The 23428-nt window shown below is 48.0% G+C and overlaps 1 protein-coding gene and 1 non-coding gene across 2 annotated transcripts in view; both read left to right on the forward strand.

Moving 5' to 3' along the window:
* XKR6 (XK related 6) overlaps nt 1-23428 on the forward strand; it is a 319540-nt gene that overhangs the window by 114430 nt on the left and 181682 nt on the right. The window lies entirely within an intron of this gene.
* TRNAE-UUC (transfer RNA glutamic acid (anticodon UUC)) lies at nt 8995-9066 on the forward strand. Its single transcript has one exon. It is a non-coding gene; the product is annotated as a tRNA-Glu (tRNA).

A 23428-nucleotide genomic window follows, 5' to 3' on the forward strand; every position in this document is an offset into this window, starting at 1 on the left:
GTGCTTTGTCAAGCTGGACCTTCAAAACCTCTAAGGATGGAGATTCCACCTCCTCCCTAGGGAACCCATTCCAGTGCTTCACCACCCTCCTAGTAAAAAAGTTTTTCCTAATATGCAACCTAGGCCTCCCCCACTACAACTCGAGACCATTACTCCTTGTTCTGTCATCTGCCACCACTGAGAACAGCCAAGCTCCATCCCCTTTGGAACCCCCTTTCAGGTAGTGGAAAGCTGCTATCAAATCGCCCCTCATTCTTCTCTTCTGCAGACTAAACAAGCACAGTTCCCTCAGCCTCTCCTCGTAAGTCATGTTCCCCAATCTCCTAAGCATTTTCGTTGCCCTCCGCTGGACTTTCTCCAATTTGTCCACATCCTCTCTGTAGTGGGGGGACCAAAACTGGATGCAATACTCCAGGTGTGGCCTCACCAGTGCCGAATAGAGGGGAATAATCACTTCCCTCGATCTGCTGGCAGTGCTCCCTATGAAATGCATTGAAATTAATTTCTGTTGTTCCTTGTACCATAACCCTTGCTCCTGCCTCGCTGAAAGGACCTCATGAGCCTGTGACTCCAGAGACTTGGGTTCAATTCCCTGTTTTGCCGGAGTTTTCCTGTGTGACTTTGGGCCATTTAGTGTTTCAGGGCCTTGCTTTTTCACCTATAAATTGGGGATAACGGTACTTTCCTACCTCACAGGGAGTAAGTTAATTAAAGCTAGTGAACTGCTCAGGGACTGTGCTTACAAGGACCATATAAATGCCTAAGATAGATAGTACGAATTGTGGCTGAGGCACCTACAGAAGTGCTACTTTAACTGGCATCATGCTCTTAAAAGCCCCCGTGCCCTAAAACAAGATGAGCAGCAAAGAAAAAAAAGTACAAAGGATTCCCTCGCTTCTTCTCCCTCTTTTTTTCTTTTTCTTTCAATTTTAGGAACTCTGGAGTGTATTGTGGCTGACACAGATTTGTAGCCATCACCATGGAAACAGAGTGAGACCAGTTGTATGCTGAGCGTGTTCATTGTGAAGTTTCTAATTTCAGAGAGGCGGCTGGATTTCTTTCCACTGTTTTACGATTTCCTGGAGAGAAATCAGGGCTATTGAATACCCCCCTTCTCTCCCCATCCTTCCAGTCTTCTCCATGCCCCTGCTTATCAGCTACTGAACTGCTCTCCTTGGACCAAATTCAATGGGTACTTCACCCTGGTCTTTAAGGCCTCTCCTGGCCATACGCCCCTGCCGAACTGTCTGTCCCCATAGCTATTTAACCCCCTGCCCTCTTTCTATAGACCCTGAGGATTCCAAAGTTGTTGTTTGTATTATTGCAGCCCCTACCGGCCCCATAGTGCTAGGCGCTGCACAGACACATAGTAAGAGATAGTCCTGGCCCCATTGTGCCAGGCGCTGCATAGACACATCCCAGGTCCGTGGTTTAACCACAAGCCCATCTTCTGTAGAGAGAGCTTGTGTTAGAACTCTTGAATTTTTCTTTTTAAAGCTTTGGTTACAATGAGCTGGGATGGGCAGCTTCTAGAGGGGTGACAGCAGTAAAGGCCTTCCTGCCATGGAGGCAGAGGAAAGGAATCACTTTGTTTTATAAAATGTTAAGGAGGAGACGTGTTGTCAAGGGTCGTGGTCTGAAGGTAGGACTGGAAGTGAGGAGGTCCTGAATTCTAATCCCAGTTCTAGCACGGGTCTCTATCTTTGGCTTTAGGTGAGTCTCTTCCTCAATTCCTTCTTGTGGAACCCATGGCCACAAGAAGTTGCTGAGGCCTAGAGTTTAGCAAGACTCAGAAAGGGATTGGATGCTTATATGGATAGCAAGCATATCAGAATCATAACTGTCATTGCTAACAAAGCTTTTGGAAGAGATACTAAACTTCCTGTTTCAGGGTTTAAACCATTCTCTAGCTATTAGAGATCAGGCTGGATACAACCTGATATGTGGAGCAGATTATCCCACATCTGCTACAGTGGGGTTTTTACACCTTCCCCTCAAGCATTTGGTGCTGGCCACTGTCGGAGACAGGCTATTGTCAAGATGGAAGTCTGGCAACCCCTGATGTTTATTATGCTTTATCTGTAATAGCTAATATGCCTTCCCGCATGCTGGGGGGTGCTGCTCTTCATAGTGCCAGGCCTGTTTGTGCCCCAAATGCACCAAAAATGTACAGTGTGTAATTCTTAATTCTCTTCTTTAAATAGTAGCCATTTGAGGCACAAGGTACTGACTCCCACTGCAAGGGTGCCCTTGACTCCCACTGCAAATTGGGGATTGTTCAGCTATTCCCTGGAGATGCTTGGCACCTCTCCGGAAGAGCACAGAGCGGCTTTTGCTGGAAATGAATATAGCGAGCACGTTTCTTGAGGTGGCGGGGGGAGGGTTTGGGAGAACGGAACACAGTGTTGGCTTTTGATCAAGTGGAATCTTAGTATCATATCATTGTGTGGGAGGGGCCCGTGACAAGACACCGTCAATAGGATCTGTGACTTAGGCCTGTCAGGTGTACACAACCGGGCTGACTGTGTACTGGATTAGAACGATCTTCAGCCAGTTCTAATTTTCATTCTCTGAAATCGCCCTCCTACCAGGTCACTAAGTCCAGGCTTCAAGTCAGCCTGCGGCAAAATGCTGCCCATCTGCTGTCATTCCCAGTGCGGGGAAGGGGGGGGGGCGCGCTAACCCGAAAAAAACCCTCCCAGTTTGCTCGGTGATTTGTACTGCTAACACTTGGAACGTGCTGAAGGAGGATGTTGACCAGTTACGTTTTGGGGCACTCCCTCTGTGGCTGAAAGAGGTGTTTATTGTCCATGCCCATTCAGCCCTGGGTCTCTCAGCCAAGGCTTCTTGTGAGGCTGCAGACTAGTTCTTGTGATGTGTGGCCTGAGACCACCAGCTCCCGGCCCCAGCTCCAGGGGACGGACAGGGGTAAGGGATCCCAGGTTGGGGCCGCAGCTGGGGGGAATGTCGAGCTGGGAGCGGGGCTGTGGCCAGGGGCTGAGGCTGGGGACTGGAGCGGAGCCACAGCCAGGTACAGCTCCACTCCTGGCCTCACCCCCAGCCTCAGCCCCGGGCCAGGACTGGATCAGCGGCCAAGGCTGGGGGCTGGTGCAGGGCTGTGAGCCACGCTGAGGCTGGGGACGGGGCCAGGTGCAGGGCCGGGAGCTCGAGACGCGGCTGGGAGTGGGACCGGAGAAGAGCTGGGGACAGGGAGGGGCTGGGTGGTGCACTCAGCCCACCCCCCATGGGAGCTGGCCCAGGCCCCACCGTGCCCCCACCTGGACATTCCTCCTTGCCCCCTAGAGAGTGCACCCCACAGTTTGAAGACTTCTGCTGTAGCTCATTCACTGCCATCTACTTCCCAGCATCTGCCTAGGTGTGTGGTTCTCTAGCTTTCAGGCACTACTGGCCCAAACGGAGCCAGCAGCCTCATGGAGAAACATTTGACAGCACATTGGCTAATTCCCTGAGTCATCAAGTCTCCCTAGTGCTTTCTGTGATGACAAATACTCTGCTCTGCTTTGTAGTGGTGGTTATGGGGCAAGGTGTATGGCTTTGAGAAGGCTTCACCATGACCATGGGAATGATGCTTGACCCATGTCACAACTGGTTATCTCAACAGGTGACTATTGCTTGAGCGGTCCTTATTGGGATGGGACTGGAATTATCACTTGGTCATACCACTGGCTATGAGCCATAGAGGTGAAGCAAAATGCTGGCCACTGATATCTGTCTTAGATTCTGTGACATGCCAAGTTCTCCGCTCCCATGGACGTTATCTAATCAGACTCAGGCAGTTTACCCAGCACAAAGGAAAAGCCATTCCCCCAAGTGAAAAGACCCTGATTCAACCTGTGTGAGAGCATATCACGTACAAGCAGAAAAGTGCCTTCTCCCATGGGTTGTTAGCAAAGTACAGGATTGAACATCTCTTCCGTTGTTGTCTTTTAATCCCAACAACGGGATATCACATTGGGTTCCCCATGGATTCAGCTTTCTGTCTACCAGGCAACATCCTCACTCTGCTAAACATCTGCGTCTCTCTGGGTATTTCTGAAGCCGAAGAAATAGAAGCCCTTTTTTCCCTCCAGTCTAATGCTAAGCTTCAGGAAGGTGGATTGCTCCCAGAATACAATTGGTGTCTGGTTTGTGTTTAAATACGTGAGTCTTGAACTCTGGCAGAAAAGGCAGAATCAAATGGTGCTCTTGGACCTTAGCTGTGTATGATCTGTTTGAAAGTCGTACATCACCAGGTCAGCATGTTCCATGACCTGAGGCCCCTTGAGTGTGTTAATTGAATTAAGCCTCTTTATATAAATCATTGGACTCTTAAGGTCAAGTGCAATTAAATGCAAGGCCATAATTAAGGTATTCATTCATGCGTGTGTGTGCTGGAAGGAGGGCTTGCTGACAGATGTATCTAGTGATGCAGTCTCTGGGTTAGGGTTTGACTGACATTTCAGTCTCTGATGATTCATTTATGGGATCTTCACCCTTCCTACATCCAGAAATGGATTGCCTTTAAATATAGGGGACCCGATTCTACACTCTCATACACACGTGCGAACAAAAATCAAAAGTCACTTCACTGACGTCAGCGAGGTTACACCAGCAAGAGAACAGAATCAGCCCAGTCATAGCTTTGGTGGGACCATGTCTGTACCATCTCTTTTAAATGTTTATGGGCCAAACTCTTTGCTGGTGCTAATTAGCCCCGCTCCACTCGTCTGCACTTGCTCATTGAAGCAGGAAACACAACCCTGTATTTTTCAGTGTTTCAGAGTTTCAGTTCTTTGCATATTGTGGTGGTGGTGGTGCTGGTCCCAGGATATTAGAGAGACAAGGTGAGTGAGGTAATATTTGTTATTGGACCATCTTCTGCCGGTGAGAGAGACAAGCTTTCGAGCTTATGCAGAGTTCTTCTTCAGGTCTTCTTGCAGATTCATTGCTGTGCTGCCTTTTGAAATTGGCATTTTCTTAGGAGAGAGAAATGAGTGGTTGACAGGAGGAGAAATTAAATCCATTCAAGAGAGAGAACCCCCTAGCTGGAGCCTGCAATTCTTGTGTGAGGTTTATAGGAAGATGAAAGCGTTTTTTTGAAGGATTAACAGGCAGGAACACTTGCATATCTCAGCTTATTGTCATTCCTTTGGCTACCAGCGAGAGAACATAATGTTACCCAAAGGGGTTAGTGTCATTACAGGACAGGTAACGTTGCTGGGTCATCCCTGGGGTACTTCCCTGTCCAGTGCAGGAACGTACCACCAAGGAGCATTGTACCTGTGCAATAAGGGATAGATATCAGTCGTAGGCAAAGCAGTCACTGTAACGGTGCAGCATAGGGAGAATGTTGGGATTCCCAGGAGTAATTTCCCTCCTTGCAAGGACTGGAAGGTGAGTCAGGAAGCTAGTGCTAAATTTGTCACTTGAAAAATGGAGATGCTGCCCCCGGGGTTTGACAAACGGCCAGGAATGACTGCCCAAGCAGTAGACAGAAGCAGTTTTTCATCCTGTCTCACTCTGCGCGAGTCCAGGATATCTTGTCCAGAAATGGCACCTTTCTCCCAGAAAACCACCATTTGCTTCTCTCGGATTTCACTGCAGGCCTAGGCAGGAAACTTACCACTTAGAGCAAGAAGGGGCTCTCCCCCCACCTGGCTGGCTCTAGTGAGACCCCACCTGGAAGACTGTTTCAATTCTAGTCAGGGTAGCGAGTGACGGTTCTTACTGACAAGTCACGTAGTTGGAAATCCTGACCCCACGGAAGTCAGTAGCAAAACTCCCATTGACGCCTATACGGCTCGGATGTCACGCCCATATCTAGTCTCTAGCTGGGTTGGCGAGGTCGATAATGATCTCATAAACTATCTAGCACTTGAGTTAGCAACTAGTCCTCCCATTTGCAGGCAATTGTTGCAGAACTTCCTTTTGATTAACAGGCTGCTAGATTGTGGTATTAGGAGGGAGTGTGGTCTACTGATTAGAGCCAGGATGGTTAACTAGGACGCTACCACTAACTCGCTGTGTAATTTTGAGTAAAGTCACTTTATTTTTCTTGCTTCATTTGACCAGTCTATACAATGGGAATAATCCAGACCCTTTCAAGTTCATTAAGATTTATTATTTGTATTGCTATAGTACCTACGGGGACGTCTGCACAGCCCGCATCAGCAAGCCTCCCAGCCCAGGTCGAGAGACTTAGGCTTCCAGGGCTCGCACTAGCTCAGTATTTCAAAGTGCTGTCTGCATGGCTATTCTCAGAGCACTAGAGCTCGCTCCATAAGCCCAAACCAGGCTGGGAGGCTGTGTCTACACTACCCGCTGGATCGGTGGGCAGCGATCAATCCAGCGGTGGTCGATTTATTGTGTCTAGTCTAGACATGATAAATCAACCCCCGAGCGCTCTCCCGTCGACTCCTGTACTCCAGCTCAGCGAGAAGCACAAGCAGAGTCAACGGGGGAGCAGCAGCAGTCGACTCACCGCTGTGAAGACACCACGGTAAGTCGATCTAAGTACGTCGACTTCAGCTATGTTATTCATGTAGCTGAAGTTGCGTCACTTAAATCGATCCCTCCCCCCCAGTGTAGACCAGGCCTGAGAGTCTCAGGCATGGACCTGGAATACATTGTGATAGGTGCTGTACAAACATAACAAAAAGACAGTCCCTGCCCCCAAGGAACTTACAGTGGTTAGGAAGATGATGTGCTGGAACCACTGCCTCTTCTGCTGACCCGGCTAGTCTCATTGTTATGCTCCCCTCTCTGGCTGTCCTTACCTGCTATCTCCGCTTACAATCAAAGTATCAGACGGGGTCTTTTGTTCTGTTTGTACAACACCTAGCACGGCGGGGTTCTTCCTCCATGAGTGGGGTTCTTAGGTGCTGTGGTAATCCAAATAATAAATAGTAATAATAATGGTTGTGATGAGTGTGATAAAGAGTGGTCACAGCTTGGGAAGATGGACGTAGATTGAAAGGATGCATTTTCAAGATAAAAATGACAATGTGATCAAACGAGTTATTTTTCCTAAATTCTTTAACAAGTGCTTTAGGTTTTACAATGTAAAAGTTGAAAAATACAATTTTATCTTCCACTATTTATGCCTCTTGTTTACTTTATAAAAAAAAAGTCTTAGCTTGGACAGTGAAAAATGCCCTGTGTTTTTTGCCACACTCAGATACACTGCTGATGAATGTGGGGGTAGAAATTCCTGGATAGGAAACAGTGAAGTGGATTTAATTTTTAGATTCCCAGTACAGCTGGTTAGAAAATGGAATTTTCATTCTGTGGGAGTGTCTGGGCATTTTGAAATCAGGCTCTGCCTTGAATTGGAGCAAAAACTTAAAATTTCAAAGTTTCCCCCAAAATGAAAATTCTGAAAACATTTGATTCAGCTCTGTGGAATCACTGTCTGGCAATACTGTTTCATTTCAATAATGTTGAAACGTTATAGAAAGTGTAGTATATTTAATATAGCATATCATTAAAATAATATTTTAATATAAAAGACAAAATGAATACAAACAGTACAGTAGAAACAAAATATTGTGACCTTATCAAAATGTTTTGATGTTATTGAAATGAAACATTTTGACAATAATGAAACGAGAAAGTCTAAATGATTTTGAATTTTTCCCCCACTGAACATTGTCTCTCTCGCCAACAGAAGTTGGTCCAATAAAAGGTATTACCTCACCCACCTTGTCTCTCTAATATCCTGGGACTGACACACCTACAACAACATTGCATGCATAAAATTCACCAGTGCTCCCATTAATGAAATATTGGCCGTAAAATAGAAGAGAGTATGACAAGAATCTCTTTATACAGATTCTTATACCATGCTCAATACCTGATCTTAGCACCTCCCAGTAGTGCAGTAACATTTGTCACAGCGTGTTCATTCTCTCCTCTCTTCCCAGGGGAGAAGTGTATGCGGTGGAGTGTTTTCGTGTTGGAATTTTTTTAATCATGTGTAGATGCGCCCACCTTGCTCTATGTTTATGTCAGAGGCCGGGTCCACACTAACCCCCCACTTCGAACTAAGGTACGCAAATTCAGCTACGTTAATAATGTAGCTGAATTCAAAGTACCTTAGTTCAAACTTACCGCGGGTCCAGACGCGGCAGGCAGGCTCCCCTGTCGATGCCGCGTACTCCTCTCGCCGAGCTGGAGTACCGGCATCGACGGCGAGCACTTCCGGGATCGATTTATCACGTCTAGACAAGATGCGATAAATCGATCCCAGAAGATCGATTGCTTACCGCCGGACCCGGAGGTAAGTGTAGACCTACCCAGAGAAGGCAAGGCCCATGATGTCTGCCTTGCACATCAAGCGGAAGGTGGGGAGGTTTGTGACGGTCCTTACTTGATTCCACCGTCTCAGACTGGTCCCCCCCAAAACCTCTGACTCCTGCACAGATGAGCTTTACCCTTATTGTAGAAAGTTCCATTACACCCAAGGAGTCAAGTTTTCAGCCACAGGCTTCATCCCGGAGCGTTAGACGACGTTTTAGGTAACCTGAGCCCAAGCCATCGAGTGCCTTAAAGATAAGGACTGAGACCCAGTGGGGCTGGAACACTTTTTATAGTGGGGGGCTAAAAGCCAGCTAAGGAAACTGTAAAGCAGTGTCCCCCAAACATTTTAACTCGCACCCCTTTGCCCCGTCCGTGTCCCCCGCCGCCCCAGAGCTGTGGCTCCGGGAGGGGGGAGCATGGACAGGGGTAAGGGGGCCGAGGCTGGGGCCACAGCCGGAGGCAGGCATGGGGCCGGCAGCTGGGATCCCGGGCGCGGGGCCAGGAGTGGAGCCCCGGGCATGGAGTCGTCAGCCAGGACCCCGGGCGCGGGGTTGGCAGCAGAGAGCTAAGTCCCAGGCACGGGGCCAAGAGCAGAGTCCCAGGTGTGGGACTGATAGCAGGATCTCAGGCGTGGGCCGGGGATAGTGCAGCACCCCCCGCACTCCTGATTCCCACACCTAGGCTGAGACCTTGAACTCCCATGTGGTCTAGTGGTTAGGAGTCCTGGTTTTCACCCAGGTGGCCTGGGTTCAATTCCCAGTGTGGGAATAGTGCAGAGCTTTGGGGGGAGGGATAGCTCAGTGGTTTGAGCATTGGCCTGCTAAACCCAGGGTTGGGAGTTCAATCCTTGAGGGAGCCATTTAGGGAACTGGGGTAAAAATCTGTCTGGGGATTGGTCCTGCTTTGAGGAGCGGGTTGGACTAGATGACCTCCTGAGGTCCCTTCTAACCCTGATATTCTATGATTCCTCTGATTGATGTAATATCCTGTGAGAAGCCAGTGGAGAGAGAATACAGATCGTAACTTCTACTTGAAAGGCCTTAGGACCTTGATGCACCCACAGCAGAAAATCACACCCTTTAGTTTTAGGCTGACTTGGAAGAATGTCAAGAGAGCCATTTCCAGAGTAGGGTGATGTGAAGATTCTTCTTTATAAGGTCATATTTTAAAAAAAAAAACCTAAAAAACTAAGCATGAAGGAGGGTACATTCAGCTGTTCTTTGAAGCGGGTGACATGTGCTTCAAACGATGAGAATGGTAGAGAGAACTATTCAAAATGCAGATTGAAGCATATAGGGAAAAATAAAAGAAATGCTGCTGTATGCCATGAAGTGGTGAGGAAATCAGGCCAGCGGGAACCATTAGCAGTAAAAACCATGCGAGCAATTAACATTTTTAACTCTAGTAATGGGCCACATGCTTCTCTCCTCCCCACCACCCCACTGCGTCACCAGCAAACAATGTTAAAGCAGGGTGCCGGATCTGAGACTAATTCAGTCCTTTTCGACACAATCGCGTGAGGTGAAAATCGCTCAGCACTCGTGATCTGGAGATGACCTGTGGTTTTTTACAAGCCCATGTCTAAGTTGGTAAGAAGCTGATTAACTTAAGGATGCTAGAGCGGGGTCACACTGCAGAATTCTGACCCAGATCATGAACCACTCCAGAAGTCTAGGGTTTCAGATCCAATTCCCTCGTCTGGCCAATTATAAAGGGATAGGCCTCGGCCATGGAATTCTGAGGCAGGTCTGGATTTTGAACCTCTCCAGTGTTTGGAAGAGAGGGGCATTGGTTTCAGTGCTCTGTCCAGGAGAAACCTCTCTTCTCCATGACTCTCAGGCCTAGGGACTTCTTCCATCTGCTCAGCCCAGGGCAGCTGGAGGTGAGGCCGTCAAGGAGTTGGTTACAGCTCCCTGATAAGGGGAGCTCATCTGTGCTGGCCCTAGCATAAATTAGAGCAGTCTAGGGGCCAGACTGGCTTACGGTTCACAGGAGGAGCTTGTAAGTGGAGGATCACCATGGTCCACTTGGCCCTGACATACCTGGGTAGAGCACCTAGTGCTGAAGCCCAGTGTCACACTAGCAGAGAGCGGGAGAGCTCTCTGCTGATTGTTTGCAGCCAGAATTTGGCCCCTTTGCACCACTTGAGCATTGCAGTCTCATTTTTGAGGAAAACTTTTCTCATGTGAAAAATGTTGACCTGTTCTAGTGGATAAGAATAAATACTCCCATTTTACAGACAGAAACGGAGACACCACTACCGAGCACAATGTCAGGCAGAAGGTCAGTGACAGACCCACCAATTGAACCCCTGGCTCCTCGTCCTGTGCTCAAACCACTGGAACGTTCTCCTTCTCAGCATAGAATAACTGAAACCAACCAACCGAGTCATTTCTTGCACACATGAAGGAGGAGCTGCTACAGCTTCCACCAGTTCATTGAGGCTCCGGTCAGCTCCCTGACGTGCATTTCTATATCTACAAGGTTACCATGATGTGTTGCAAGAGCATGCTGGTTAAATTTCCCCCCCCCAAAAAAATCACCATTTCCACAATGAATGGGTGGATTCTTTTTTATCAGCAGGGACCTGCTCTAGCAGCCATTGAGGTCAATGGCAGGATGTCCATGAAATGATCATTAGACCAGGAGAGGCTGAGATGTTTGTGGATCTGTGAATAGGAGGTGGGAGAGTTTGAGCTGTGGAGGAGAAGTGCTCATGATGTAAGTATAGTAGCGTTAAAGGAGGCTTCTGCACCTAGCCTCGAGGTCAAGTACCTCCTGGTGAACAAGGAATAGGCATGACAAGGAGACATTTTAAATGGGCAGAACTGAAGGTCTCAAAGGGAAGCTCCACTAGCTTAGGGCTGACGGGATCTCACACATGATCATTAACCCCTTCATTCCTGAAACGACTGTTCTAATGGTTCCTGCTAATCGCAGGAGGCCGACATCCCTTGTAGACAGTACAGGCTTTTCTACACTTAAAATACTGCAGCTGCACCAACAAGCCGGTTCTCCCATTGGCATAGGTAATCTACCTCCCCGACAGGCAATAGCTAGGTCACCAGCAGAATACGCCCCTCAATCTAGAGCTGTCTACAGCAGGGCTTAGGTTGATATAACTGCATTAATCAGAGGTGTGGATTTCCTACTGTAGACAAGGCCTGCCATGCCAGGGGACTCAAGGACCTGCTGCTCCATTACTGCCCCCAGAAGAGTTTTTAAAGTATTGCTAACTTCCAACCTAGGTAAGAATATTTTTGCCATATTAATATGGAGCTGCGATGTTTCCTGAGATATGTATGGCACAACAGGATGACTGCTACTTCCAAGCAGCTGAGAGAGAGGACTAATTAACCTCCCTCATTAGCAGGGCACTAATAAAAATGGTAGCGTCCCCCCGAGAGACTTACAGAATTAATCACGTCCAAAGTGATAACCACAAAATAGCAATAGTAAATCCAAACGACAAAAGCCCTGCATTGCCCTCATAATTGCCTTTATACATACTCGCCTGTCATCGTCTTCCCACCTGCTCTCTCTTAGCAGTCAGATTATCACAAGTAGAGCTGGGCAATATTTTTTTAATGCACAGTAAATTCTCTGAAAAATGCATTTTGGGGGTGTAGTTGATCACTGACTCACTGCCGTGGCGCCTCCTGCTAGTCAGTCAGGGAATTAGCTCTTTCAGCGCGCCTCCTGCTGGCCAGTGTCCCTCCTGCCTCAGGCCCCCGTGACCCTCCCAGACCCCAGTGCCCCTTACCTTGGGGTGCTGCCTCACAGCAGTGCCCCCACACTCTGGGTCTCCCTTCCCAGGGGAACCCCCTCCCCCTATGCCCACCTTGCCTCAGTGGCTACTGCCAGTCGTCATCTAGCCCCTTTCTCAAGGGGCAGACTGTAGTCTGTAATGGCCGCTCATCATTGGCAAGGGGGTAGGACTAGCTGCCTCTGCAGCCCCAGTACCTCCTTAGGCCTTGAACAAGGCCTCAGCCTGGGGAGTTGCCAGGCTGGAGCTCCCCAGCTCCTCTTGCCTTTCCCCAGCCCTGCTCTGTCCAAGGTACCCTGTGCTCCCAGGTCCTTCCCACTCCAAGCTACTCACAGCCCTCTTATCAGGGCCAGCTGTGCCCTGATTGAGCTGGCCACACCTGTGGCCAGCTACTCAGCCAGCCTCCCTCAGCTGCTCTCACTCCTTTTATCCCAGGAGCAGGGTAACCATCCCCACTACAGGGGGGCCCTGAAACTATTTGTGAATTGGGGTGAAATTTGGCGAACAGTTTCAGCTGAATGAAAACCTGGAATGTCAAAGCAGTTTGTCTGGAAAATCTCCGTTCGAATCGCGTTTTCATTTCGAAGTGACACTTTGAAATGACCTTCCAAACGTTTTGTTTGGACCCGAACAATTTTTTTTCCCCAGTTTTTCTGTTTTGGCAAGAATAACCCCAAAATAACTTTCGGTTGGAAACTAACCCATTTTTTTTCTAGAGTTTCTGGGTTAGCAACCAAGCCAAAAAAAATCCCCTCTTTGCTCCATTCTTATTACAATAGCAGCTAGAGCTGAGGGCACACCTGCGACTGGGACCTCGGTGGCCTAGGCACTGGTTGTACTTAGAGTTCCTGCCCTTGATTCTCCAACTGTAAGGTAGGGTTATATTACTTTCCAACAACGTGGGGGTGATGAGCGGTAAATACGTGACAGCTCTGTTGTGAGGCACTCAGCTATCATGGTAAAGGGGGCTACAAGTACCACAGGTAGATGCTTTTCTACCTCTGGGTTGTTAACACCGGGTGCCAGTGAAGTTTTTCTAGAACTGCTGTTGATAAGATAACTTGTGATCAGTCTGGTTGTTTCGGCTTCTGGAGCGCATGTGTTTTAGCTCAGCCTAAAATACCTTTTCCCACTGCTACAGTCTCTCTTCCTGAAACCCAACCTAGTGATATGGTAACCCAGGATGAGATCTGATTCTGTGAGTCCCATTGACCCTGGATGCAGGCCCCACCCCTTCTGAACCAGAGATCAGGGTACATATGGTAGAGTAGCTGGTCCACTAAGCTCTGAGCGCTAATTTTATGTCTGTTAATCTGTCTCTCGTGCTTAAAATAGCATCCTTCATGTGAACATCTCTGGGCACTTTACAATCAAATGAAATGAGTTGAAAATACAAATGTAAAAGCTGTCCCAAATAAAGAGTGTCCTTAGGTTTAATTTTAAAGCCTCCCAGATACTCTAAGCAGTTGGGGGAGGGCTACAAATGAAGAGCATAGAAGCACATAAATACTCAACTGAAAATACCTTAGAGAAGAGGCTGATCAGAAGGGACCTCATAAAATTATGCAGTATAATGAATGGTCTGGAGGAGGTAGAGCAGGAATTTGTGTTCACTCTGCCCCATACTACAATACAAGGGGACAGTCAAAACCATGACAAAATTAAAACCCATAAAAGGAAATACTTGTCTCACAGCACACAATTAGCCTATGGAACTCCTTGCCACAAGACATAACTGAGGCTAATGGTTTAGCAGGATTCAGAAAGCAATTAGACATTTATATGCGGTAACAAGAATATCCAGCATTATTATAGTGCTGTTAAAAGCTAACCCACAGTTTTGGAGGGGATCTAAGTTCTCATGCTTCAGGGCCTAAGCCAACCTTTCCTCAAGGAGGAAACTTTCCCTGGAGACAGGCTATCGCAGAACTGCTGACTTCAGGACATCTTGCACCTACCTCTGAAGCATCTGGTACTGGGTGCAGTTGGTAACAGGATACAGAGCTCAATGGAATTCTGATCCCAGTGAAGTCAGGGTCGAAGCTTGTACTGGGGACAGGATTTCACTCCTGGTTTTACTCAGGATTGCAATCCTACGGACTGGTCTAATCATTCTCAAATGCTGATCCTTGGACCATCAGTGACTACCAGGACTCTCAGTTGGGGCCCTGAGGCACTAGTGAAGTACAAAGAGTGACAATTACCACCCTCGCTTCTTGTGTCGTGTTCAATCCAGTGGGCAGGCCCTTTAAGGTAGGGACTGTGTCTCAGACTTCGCTCTTGTGAGAGAGCTCACACGTTTTGGGGCCTTCAGGATAATAATGGGCAGGATCTTGACATGGCTAAAGAGGCCAGCAAGGCTGTCTGAGTTTTGCGTCTCTGGGTGAGCCTGGTACCCATTCCCTACAGACAGCAGTGTCTCTTAATTCCTCCTCCCTTGTAGAAAGGATTTGATGCTCCCTGCCCATCACTGTAGTTTTTGCGAGAGACTATTCTGGTCAGATCCTTGTCTCACTCCCATCACCGTGGTACCTGACCACCCTCCAGTATCTGTAGAAGGTCCCTCTTACCACAGAAGCTCAGTATCTCCCATTCTTTGTTGTTTTTCCTCACAAGAGGTAGGTAAGTACTAATGTCCCCATTTTTACAGATGGGGAACTGTGAGACAGAGCAGCTTGCCTGAGATGACACACGGGGTCTGTGGCAAAAGTAAGGAAGCAACCTTAGGTCTCCTGAGTCCTAAGTTAGCACCCGAACCAATGGGCAATCCTTCCTCATTAGCCATACACCAAACAACGGGAGGAGCTCTATCTCCCATTCTCCTCCTAACTGTTCTTCTTCATAGCTTCCAATGGATCGTTGTGCTCCCCCTTTCCTCTCTGGCCATGCCGTGCCTGCTGTAGTGTGCTGTCCTGGCATATCTTGAGCCTTTCCAACTGCCTCCGCTGCCAACGTCTATTTGCAGTACAGATGTCATTTCCTGAGCCTGCCATTGCATTCTTTGAACATGGGACATGCTCTCTGTGGCCTCGGGTTGAGAAGTGTTTCCTCGCAGCCTCCTGTCCCACTCACCGAGATTTCACCAGCTACGTCCTTAGCCACCCGCATGTTGTTTTCGCGCTGTGTCTCTCAGGCACATTTGATTCTGGGGCCTGATATGTCAATTGAACCTGTGGTGAGCTGGCCGGGAGTCCCTTGCTCCGTAGTTCTCCAGCAGCTCCTGTCCCTTTATGTTCTCTAATCCCCGTTGGCAGAGTGCTTTTGCTTCCTCTGCTTTGATGTTACCTCTGTCAATTACGTTTACACAGAACAACTTTCCCTGAACAGTTTTCAGTCCCTCTTCCTCTTGGGCCTCAGTCGAAACTCGATTCTTTTCACTAATCACACCAAAGCGCAGGCTGTAGGGTGTGGGTTTGGGTTTTTTGTTTTTTTCCCCCCTTAAACAGATTTGAACTTCATTCTGGTCACCTTAGTTAGTTCCTCTGATGGGGCTGGCCACCCACTTACTTCCATGGTGGTCTTTATTTGTTAGAGGGTCTTCTTTCTTGTATGAAAACCTCTGTGACTTGCTTCCCTCTGTGGATTTCCAAATCAAGATCTTTGCTCACTGCAAACAATTCATCTCACAATGATGCTAAAAGTCCTATCAGACTGATCCCATCGGTGGGGTTGTCCTCTATCATCACATCAGTTAGGCTCGCCCTCCATAATTACATCACTCCCATGCAACACTGCATCTTATAACCAAGTTCAGTGCAAGGTGCTGTACAAACACATAGGGCTTGTCCACACTTAAAATGCTGCAGCAGTGCTGCTGCATCACTTCAGTGAAGACATTACTTATGCTGGCGAGAGGGCTCCTCCTTGTAATCGTCATTTAAAGACTCCAAGTGATAGAGAATTTACCACATCCCTTGGTAAGTGGTTCCAGTGGTCAGTTACTATCACTGTCAAAAATTTGTTCTTCCATTTCCAGACAGAGTTTGTCTAGTTTCACTTTCCAGCCATTGGATCTTGCTCTACCTTGGTCTGGTAGAGTAAAGAACCTTCTATAATCATAAATCCTCTTCTCACGTTGGTCCTTGTAGAGCGTGATCAGATCACCTCCTAACCTTCTCTTCCATAAGCTAAATAGATGGAAGGCCTTAAATCTCTTTCTCTAAAGGATAATAATGTAAGTGCCGGAGTTTGGAAGGTGCCTTGCTCATCTTGGGTACTCCCATAAGTAAATAATCAATTAATAACTTTCTCTTATGTTTTAGAAATCATTGAGCCTGGCAGCACTGAGTCTAGCAAGCCCTTACTCTCTGCTGCCTTACTCCCAGTGCTGAAAGAGTTTGTGGTCCAGGCTGGCAGGCTTACGAACAGGAGCTGTCGGACGACCATATATCTCACGCCAAGGCAGATAGGTTTTCCAATTAATTTTTTTTGTTTTCAGAACCTCGGCCAAGCAGAGAGATTCCTATTGTCATAACTGTCAGAAGGACAAATCCATTCTTCTTACCAGCTCGTGAGTTACAGTTCCCAAAATATGAATAGAATGCCACAGATAACTGTAAAGCACTTAATGGCAAAGGCTAAGTCTTGGGCGTATTTTTAGCCTTTTTGGCAAGGAAGTCAGAACAGAAGAAAGCTCAGATTGTATCTCGTCACTTTCCCTGCTTCTTAGTCTGTAGTGTCTAGAAAATAATAAGGTTCTGTTACAGAGAAACAGAGACCAGCCTGAAACCTGCACAGGATTCCTGCCATTGCTAATATAATACCACAGGTAGCCTTTAAAATGCAGCTTAAACCCAGGGCATCTGTGTTGCCTAAACTTCCCTGTTTGGGAGACCTTTGTTTTTTGCCCCATAGATATTTATCTGGGCCACATTGTGCTTGGTGCTGTACAGACATATAGTTATGAGACAGTCCCTATGCCAGAGAATTTAGTCTAAGTAGACGTGGCAGATTTATCACCCCCCCCTTTACATATGGGGGACTGAGTCACACAGAGAGCAGTTGGCTTGGTTAATGTTGCACAGCAAGTCAGTGGTAGGGGCAGGAATTGAACTGAGAGAGCCACACAGACCTAATCCCCAGCCTTAACCTCGAGACCATCCTTCCCCATGGTAAAGACATTGACCTTCATTTAAGCTTTTACTTTTAAGTCTCTTGTCCTTCCAGATGCAAAAATGGCCTCCACCATGTTATGCAATTCAATGTTTAAGCAGGGTTATTGTAACACATCTAGAGCGGCCTAGCAATTTCACAGCTGGAATTACGCTGCACAAAGCGACTGGATGCTGGCTCTTAACTTCTGAACTAAAGGAGATTCTCCATGAGCTGTTAGCAGTATAAGGCCTGTGACCGTTTTGCAGTTCTGGTTCCAGCCAGTAGAGGATAGTGGTGTGTATGTGATGGCCATCATCTTGTCTGACATAGCAGGGATTGGGCTAGGCTAGGTTACTGTATTGTTCTGGGACTCAGGAGAGTTGGGTTTTATTCAAGGGTTGGGTTGGTCCTTAGTTCTTGGGAGATTGTTTCACAGTCTGGGATTGGCCCCTTTGAAAGGTCTGTCTCTTACACAATCAAGCTTTACCCCTGAAGTCACCATACGTCCCATTTTGGCCGGGACAGTCCCTTTTTTAGGCCCTGTCCTGGCTGGCCCAGGCAAAATTGGCCATTTGTCCCCCAAGAGCAAACTGGACAAATGCAGTCTTTTGCCAAAAAAGTGGGATGCGACCCCTAGCGGGGCACGGCGGAACATGCGGGAGGGAGAGGGGAATGAGTGGCAATGTCAGCCTTGCATGGGAAGGCAGCTGGGGTAAAGGAGCCCCAGGTCAGCCCTGCGTGGGCAGGCTGCAGGGGGCCTTGGGCCGGTCCCGTGCATGAGCGGGTGGCAGGAGGGCTCGGGCTGGTCCCATGTGCAGGGGGAAGTAGGGGAATCTCGTGCTGACCCTGGGCAGGTGTCAGGGGGCTCAGGCCAGCACCATGCGGGTGGGCAGTGGAGGGACTCGGGCTGGCAGGAGGCAGAGGGGGCTCAGGCCGGTCTCGCATAGGAGGGGATAGAGGGGGGCTCAGGCTGTCCCTATGTGGTGTCCTCTTATACAAGAAGAGGGGAGTGGTTGATCAAATGCCAGGTACATTTCTTCCTCTCCCTCTCCCTTCTCCTTCCTCTCCTGATTTCCATCCCTCCCCCTCCCCCGCAAAAAAAAAAATCCCATCACCTTTCCCCTATCACATAGCTAGAGGCTCACTGGTTGGAACAGCCTTGGAATTAGCCAGAGGCAACTTCACACAGGAGTCATCAGTCAGATCTTGACGCCATCAAGGCCTGGGATATAAAGGATTGAATTAAAGGGGAAGGGGGGGGGGGAAGTGCATTCGATTTCTATCCCCTAAGATCCGATTTTATGTTAAACGTTTTCATCTTTGGGTTGAGCATTAACAGCTGATTTTCAGCACCTGCTCTTTCCACTCCCTTGCAAACACAGTCTTTCAAAGAGACAGGGGATACCCTAGTCTGAGAGAGATGAATAGACACCAGTGGCATAGATCTGGGGCCTTGCTACAATTCAGGTCTGTCGGTCGTAATGAGGGCCTGTGGGAGAAGGCTGGTATTCCTCACTTGCTCATATTTCAGTAACGCAATCAGTGCTGAAAGAGGTTTTTCCCTTCATCCCGACGGCATGCAGACATCAGAGAGTTCAAGGCGCCTGGCGGTGATGGAATCAAAACTGCTCTGGACTCGTGTGTATGTGTGAATGAAAAAAGAGAATTTAATTTTGTGGAAGCGGAAGAAAAGCGCCAGGTGCCCATTTGTTTAAAGGGAGGGGAGGAAATATCCAAAAGGGTGTGGCGGCCTTTTGTGAGTAAAGATCATTAGTCAATGAAGTTTAAAAATCTATACGACAGTATTTTTTTTGAACCCTCTGGCTCCGTGGTGCTGAGAGCTACGAGAGGAGAAAACTAATGAAAGGGGAGTGAGCGGACAGAAAGGCAGGCATAGCATTTCTGAATAAAACTGGTAGCTCAGAGATGCATGAAAAGGCAGGGAGGGAGCAGGTCCTCAGCAGGTGGAAAGCCTTAATGACCACACGGGCCCAGGACTTTACACTTATGCCTCATCTGCAACACAGCAGCTCCTCTCTTCACCTGGTCTAAACCAGCATCGATCCGCTGACCTCAGTGAAGCAATACTGATTTACACCAGCTGCGGATCTGGCCCTAGAGGGGAGCTTCCTACTCACAGATTGGTTAAAAATGTTTCCTCGACGATGGAAAAATTCAGTGAGCCACATTCCATTCCCAGTCACTGGTGGAAATCCGGAGTAACTCCCCTGAAAAATCCACTTGAGTTCAGCTGCAAAGGGTCTGTCATCTAGTGGAGCAGTTCTGATCCCCACCAGTGGAGGGCGGTGGTGTGCATACATATTAGCCAGCTCATTGCAAAGATTCCTTTGGCAAATGGCACTTATTTCACCACAGAGAATGCACTCACATACACTTCTCCCTTATATGCCGGAGCCCGACAGATATGATCATATCGGCCTGTGCGTCTCACGGCTGGGCTGCAGGACCCTTTTCCGGTTGAAATGTTGACCCGATAGCCAAAACACTTCCTGGGCTTTTTCTTCTGCCTTTGCTACCTTTCTGTGCTAACAATCACCCGGCCTCTTATTTCAACACTCAGGTGCCTGAAGTTAAGGGGAAAGAGGTTAGGAGCTGATCTAGACCTGTGAAGTCAATGGAAAGTCTCCCATTGCTGCAGTGGGCTTTGGATCAGGCCTTTAGATTTTATCTTAGCCTGTAAGAAACGTGTAGGCCTCCTGCCCAGGTTGATCTCTGGCGTCTTGCTCTGGGGAGGGTACAGCCACGCACCATGAGCGCTCTTCTTGCTCGTTACAGCCAGCTGCTTTGGAGCTACTGTTTGGTCTCCTGCACAAGGGAAAGCAGCCTCCGAGCTACTCTATTTTTCATCTACTGGTAGCAGCCCCCAAGGGATCACCATAGCAGTTGCTGTGTGGCCAGGCCCTTGACACGCCCCCTCTATGCGCCACCCAGGGACTTCCCCCAAACATTAGGAGGCTCTGACCTAGCTCATTACACCAGCTTCCCAGGTCCATTGTGTTATCTGAGCAGCCCAACGGGGACATAGAGGGAACATGGATCTGTCCCTCCTTGTCAAAGGGAGCTGCACTTTTCGGAATCACGGGCCTCACCCCGAGCTGTGCCCTCTCCGACACCCCAAGCAATTCCTTCCCACCTGGTATTTCTGCCCATCAAATGCTTGTCATTGGAATGGATCCAAATGGTTTTGGGGGAACGTTTTCTTTTTTGCAGGTTGGTGTTTGTTCTTCTCCTTTTCTCTCTCTTTCCCCCACCCCTTCCAGTGGCGAAAAGAGGGTAGTAAAGGGGGGAGGCCCAAAAAACAACTTTGTTTTGCTTTTGCTTTTTGTTGCATTGAAACCCCAAAACCCTTCCAATGAAATGTTTTTTTGTTTTTATTTCATGCTAAAATTTTCAGCGGCCGCTCATAGACTCATAGACTCATAGACATTAAGGTCAGAAGGGACCATTATGATCATCTGGTCTGACCCCCTGCATGCTGCAGGCCGCAAGACCCTTCCCTGGATTCTACCGTTGAAGTCCCCAATCCTGTGTTTTAGTGACTTCAATCGGCTGAGACCCTCCTGCTAGTGATCCCTGCCCCATGCTGCGGAGGAAGGCGAAAAACCTCCAGAGGCTCAGCCAATCTACCCTGGAGGAAAATTCCTTCCCGACCCCAAATATGGCGATCATGTACCATTGCTTGGTTTTCCTTGGCTACTATGTTTTATCATTAAACCATTCCCTCCATAAACTCATCCAACTTAATCTTAAAACCAGACAGGTCTGTCGCCCCCACCGTTTCCCTCGGAAGGCCGTTCCAATATTTCACCCCTCTGATGGTCAGAAACCTTCGTCTAATTTCAAGCCTAAACTTCCCCCCGGCCAGTTTGTATCCATTCGTTCTCGTGTCCACATTAGTACTAAACTGGAATAATTCCTCTCCCTCCCTTGTATTAACCCCTCTGATATATTTAAACATAGCAATCATATCCCCCCTCAGCCTTCGCTTTGTCAGACTAAACAACCCAAGTTCCTCTAATCTCTTTTCATACGACAGGTTTTCCATTCCTCTGATCATCTTAGTCGCCCTTCTCTGCACCCGTTCCAGTTTGAGTTCATCTTTTTTAAACATGGGAGACCAGAACTGCACACAGTACTCCAAATGAGGTCTCACCAGCGCCTTATACAACGGAAGCAGGACCTCCCTATCTCTACTAGATATACCTCGCCTAATACATCCCAAGACCGCATTGGCTTTTTTCACCGCCACGTCACATTGCCGACTCATAGTCATCCTGCGGTCCACAAGGACCCCTAGGTCCTTCTCCTCTTCCGTTACTTCTAACCAATGCGTCCCCATCTTGTAACTAAAATTGTTATTATTCGTCCCCAAGTGCATCACCTTACACTTTTTACTATTAAATTTCATCCTATTTCTGATACTCCAATTCACAAGCTCATTCAAGTCTCCCTGCAGAGTATCCCTATCCTCCTCCGAGTTTGCAACTCCTCCCACCTTCGTATCATCCGCAAACTTTATCAGCCCACTCTTGCAATCGGTCCCGAGGTCAGTTATAAATAGATTAAATAAGATGGGTCCCAAAACCGAACCTTGAGGCACTCCACTAGTAACCTCCCTCCAACCCGACAATTCACCCTTTAATACGACCCGCTGCATTCTCCCCATTAACCAATTCCCTATCCACCTCTGGATTTTCATATCGATCCCCATGTTTTTCATTTTAACCAATAGTTCCTCATGGGGTACTGTATCAAACGCTTTACTGAAATCCAGGTATATTAGGTCCACCGCATTTCCCTTATCTAATAAGTCCGTTACTTTCTCAAAGAAGGAGATCAGATTCGTTTGGCACGATCTGCCCTTCGTAAAACCATGCTGTAATTTATCGCATTTGCCATTAACTTCAAGGTCCTCAACTAGTTTCTCTTTCAGAATCTTCTCCAGCACCTTGCACACTACAGATGTTAAACTAACAGGCCTATAGTTACCCGGGTCACTTTTTTTCCCTTTCTTGAAAATAGGAACCACATTGGCTATTCTCCAGTCTAATGGGACTACCCCCGAGTTTACAGATTCATTAAATATAGTCGCTAATGGGCCTGCTATTTCCCGCGCCAATTCCTTCAATATTCTCGGATGAAGATCGTCCGGTCCACCCGACTTAGTCCCATTAAGGCGTTCTAGTTTTGTTTCTACCTCGGATGCGGTAATCCCCCATCCCGTATGCCCCTCTGTAACGGTGCTAGTATCCCTAATACCTTCATTGGCCTCATTAAACACCGATGCAAAATATTCATTGAGATATTGCGCCATGCCTAGATTATCTTTAATCTCCTCTCCGGCTATAGTCTTCAGCGGTCCCACTTCTTCTTTCTTTGCTTTCTTCCTATTTATATGGCTGTAAAACCTCTTACTATTACTTTTAATTCCCCTCGCTAAGTCCAACTCTTCCTGGCCTTTGGCCTTTCTCACTCTATCTCTACATTCTCTGACTTCGCTAAGGTAAGTTTCCTTACTGATCCCTCCCCTCTTCCACTCTTTGTACGCTTTCTGTTTTTTCCTAATCACCCCTTTCAGCCGGTCGCTCATCCAGCTCGGTCTAAGTCTCTTGCTTAGTAATCTTTTTCCCTTTTTGGGGATACAGGCCTCTGACAGCTCTTGCATCTTTAACTTAAAGTAATCCGCTGGATAGCTATATTCAGCCAGCTCTGCTTGTATTCCTTTACCTATCGTCCTCTTCCTTGGGTCATCTTAGTTGAGCTGGGCGTGGTTAGTTGTTAAATCCTACCTCTTCTTGGAGTAATGCCATAGCTGGGGGAGTGTGGGAGGGGAATCTCACACTGTGCTTTAGAATCTACCTGTATGTCTGTGCAACTGGGAGCAAAATAAGCGTGAAATGAGTCCAGATCACAACAGTGCCGTTGGATACCCACTCCGCACAGGTGGATATAAGATCCACATTCCAGGTGAATGGAGTATCAGGCCAACCCTCTATGCCAGAGGCGACAGGTGGGGGGGGGAGGGGGCACGCAGGGTCATGTGCCCTTCAAGATTTGCTGCTTGGCTTGAACTGAGCATGCTCACACGGATTGAACATGCTCAGTACCATCCGCTGAAGCCGGCTGCCCTCCCTCTGTTTCCCCACGATCAGCAGGTACAAGTTGTCTCTGTGGGACGTATGGACAGGAATGTCGCCGTACAAACGGGCAGTGGTAGAGATCGTGTCACAGCTCCTTAGCCTGCCATTG

This window comes from Malaclemys terrapin, chromosome 3 (genome assembly GCF_027887155.1).
Source record: "Malaclemys terrapin pileata isolate rMalTer1 chromosome 3, rMalTer1.hap1, whole genome shotgun sequence".
Classification (NCBI taxonomy): domain Eukaryota; kingdom Metazoa; phylum Chordata; order Testudines; family Emydidae; genus Malaclemys; species Malaclemys terrapin.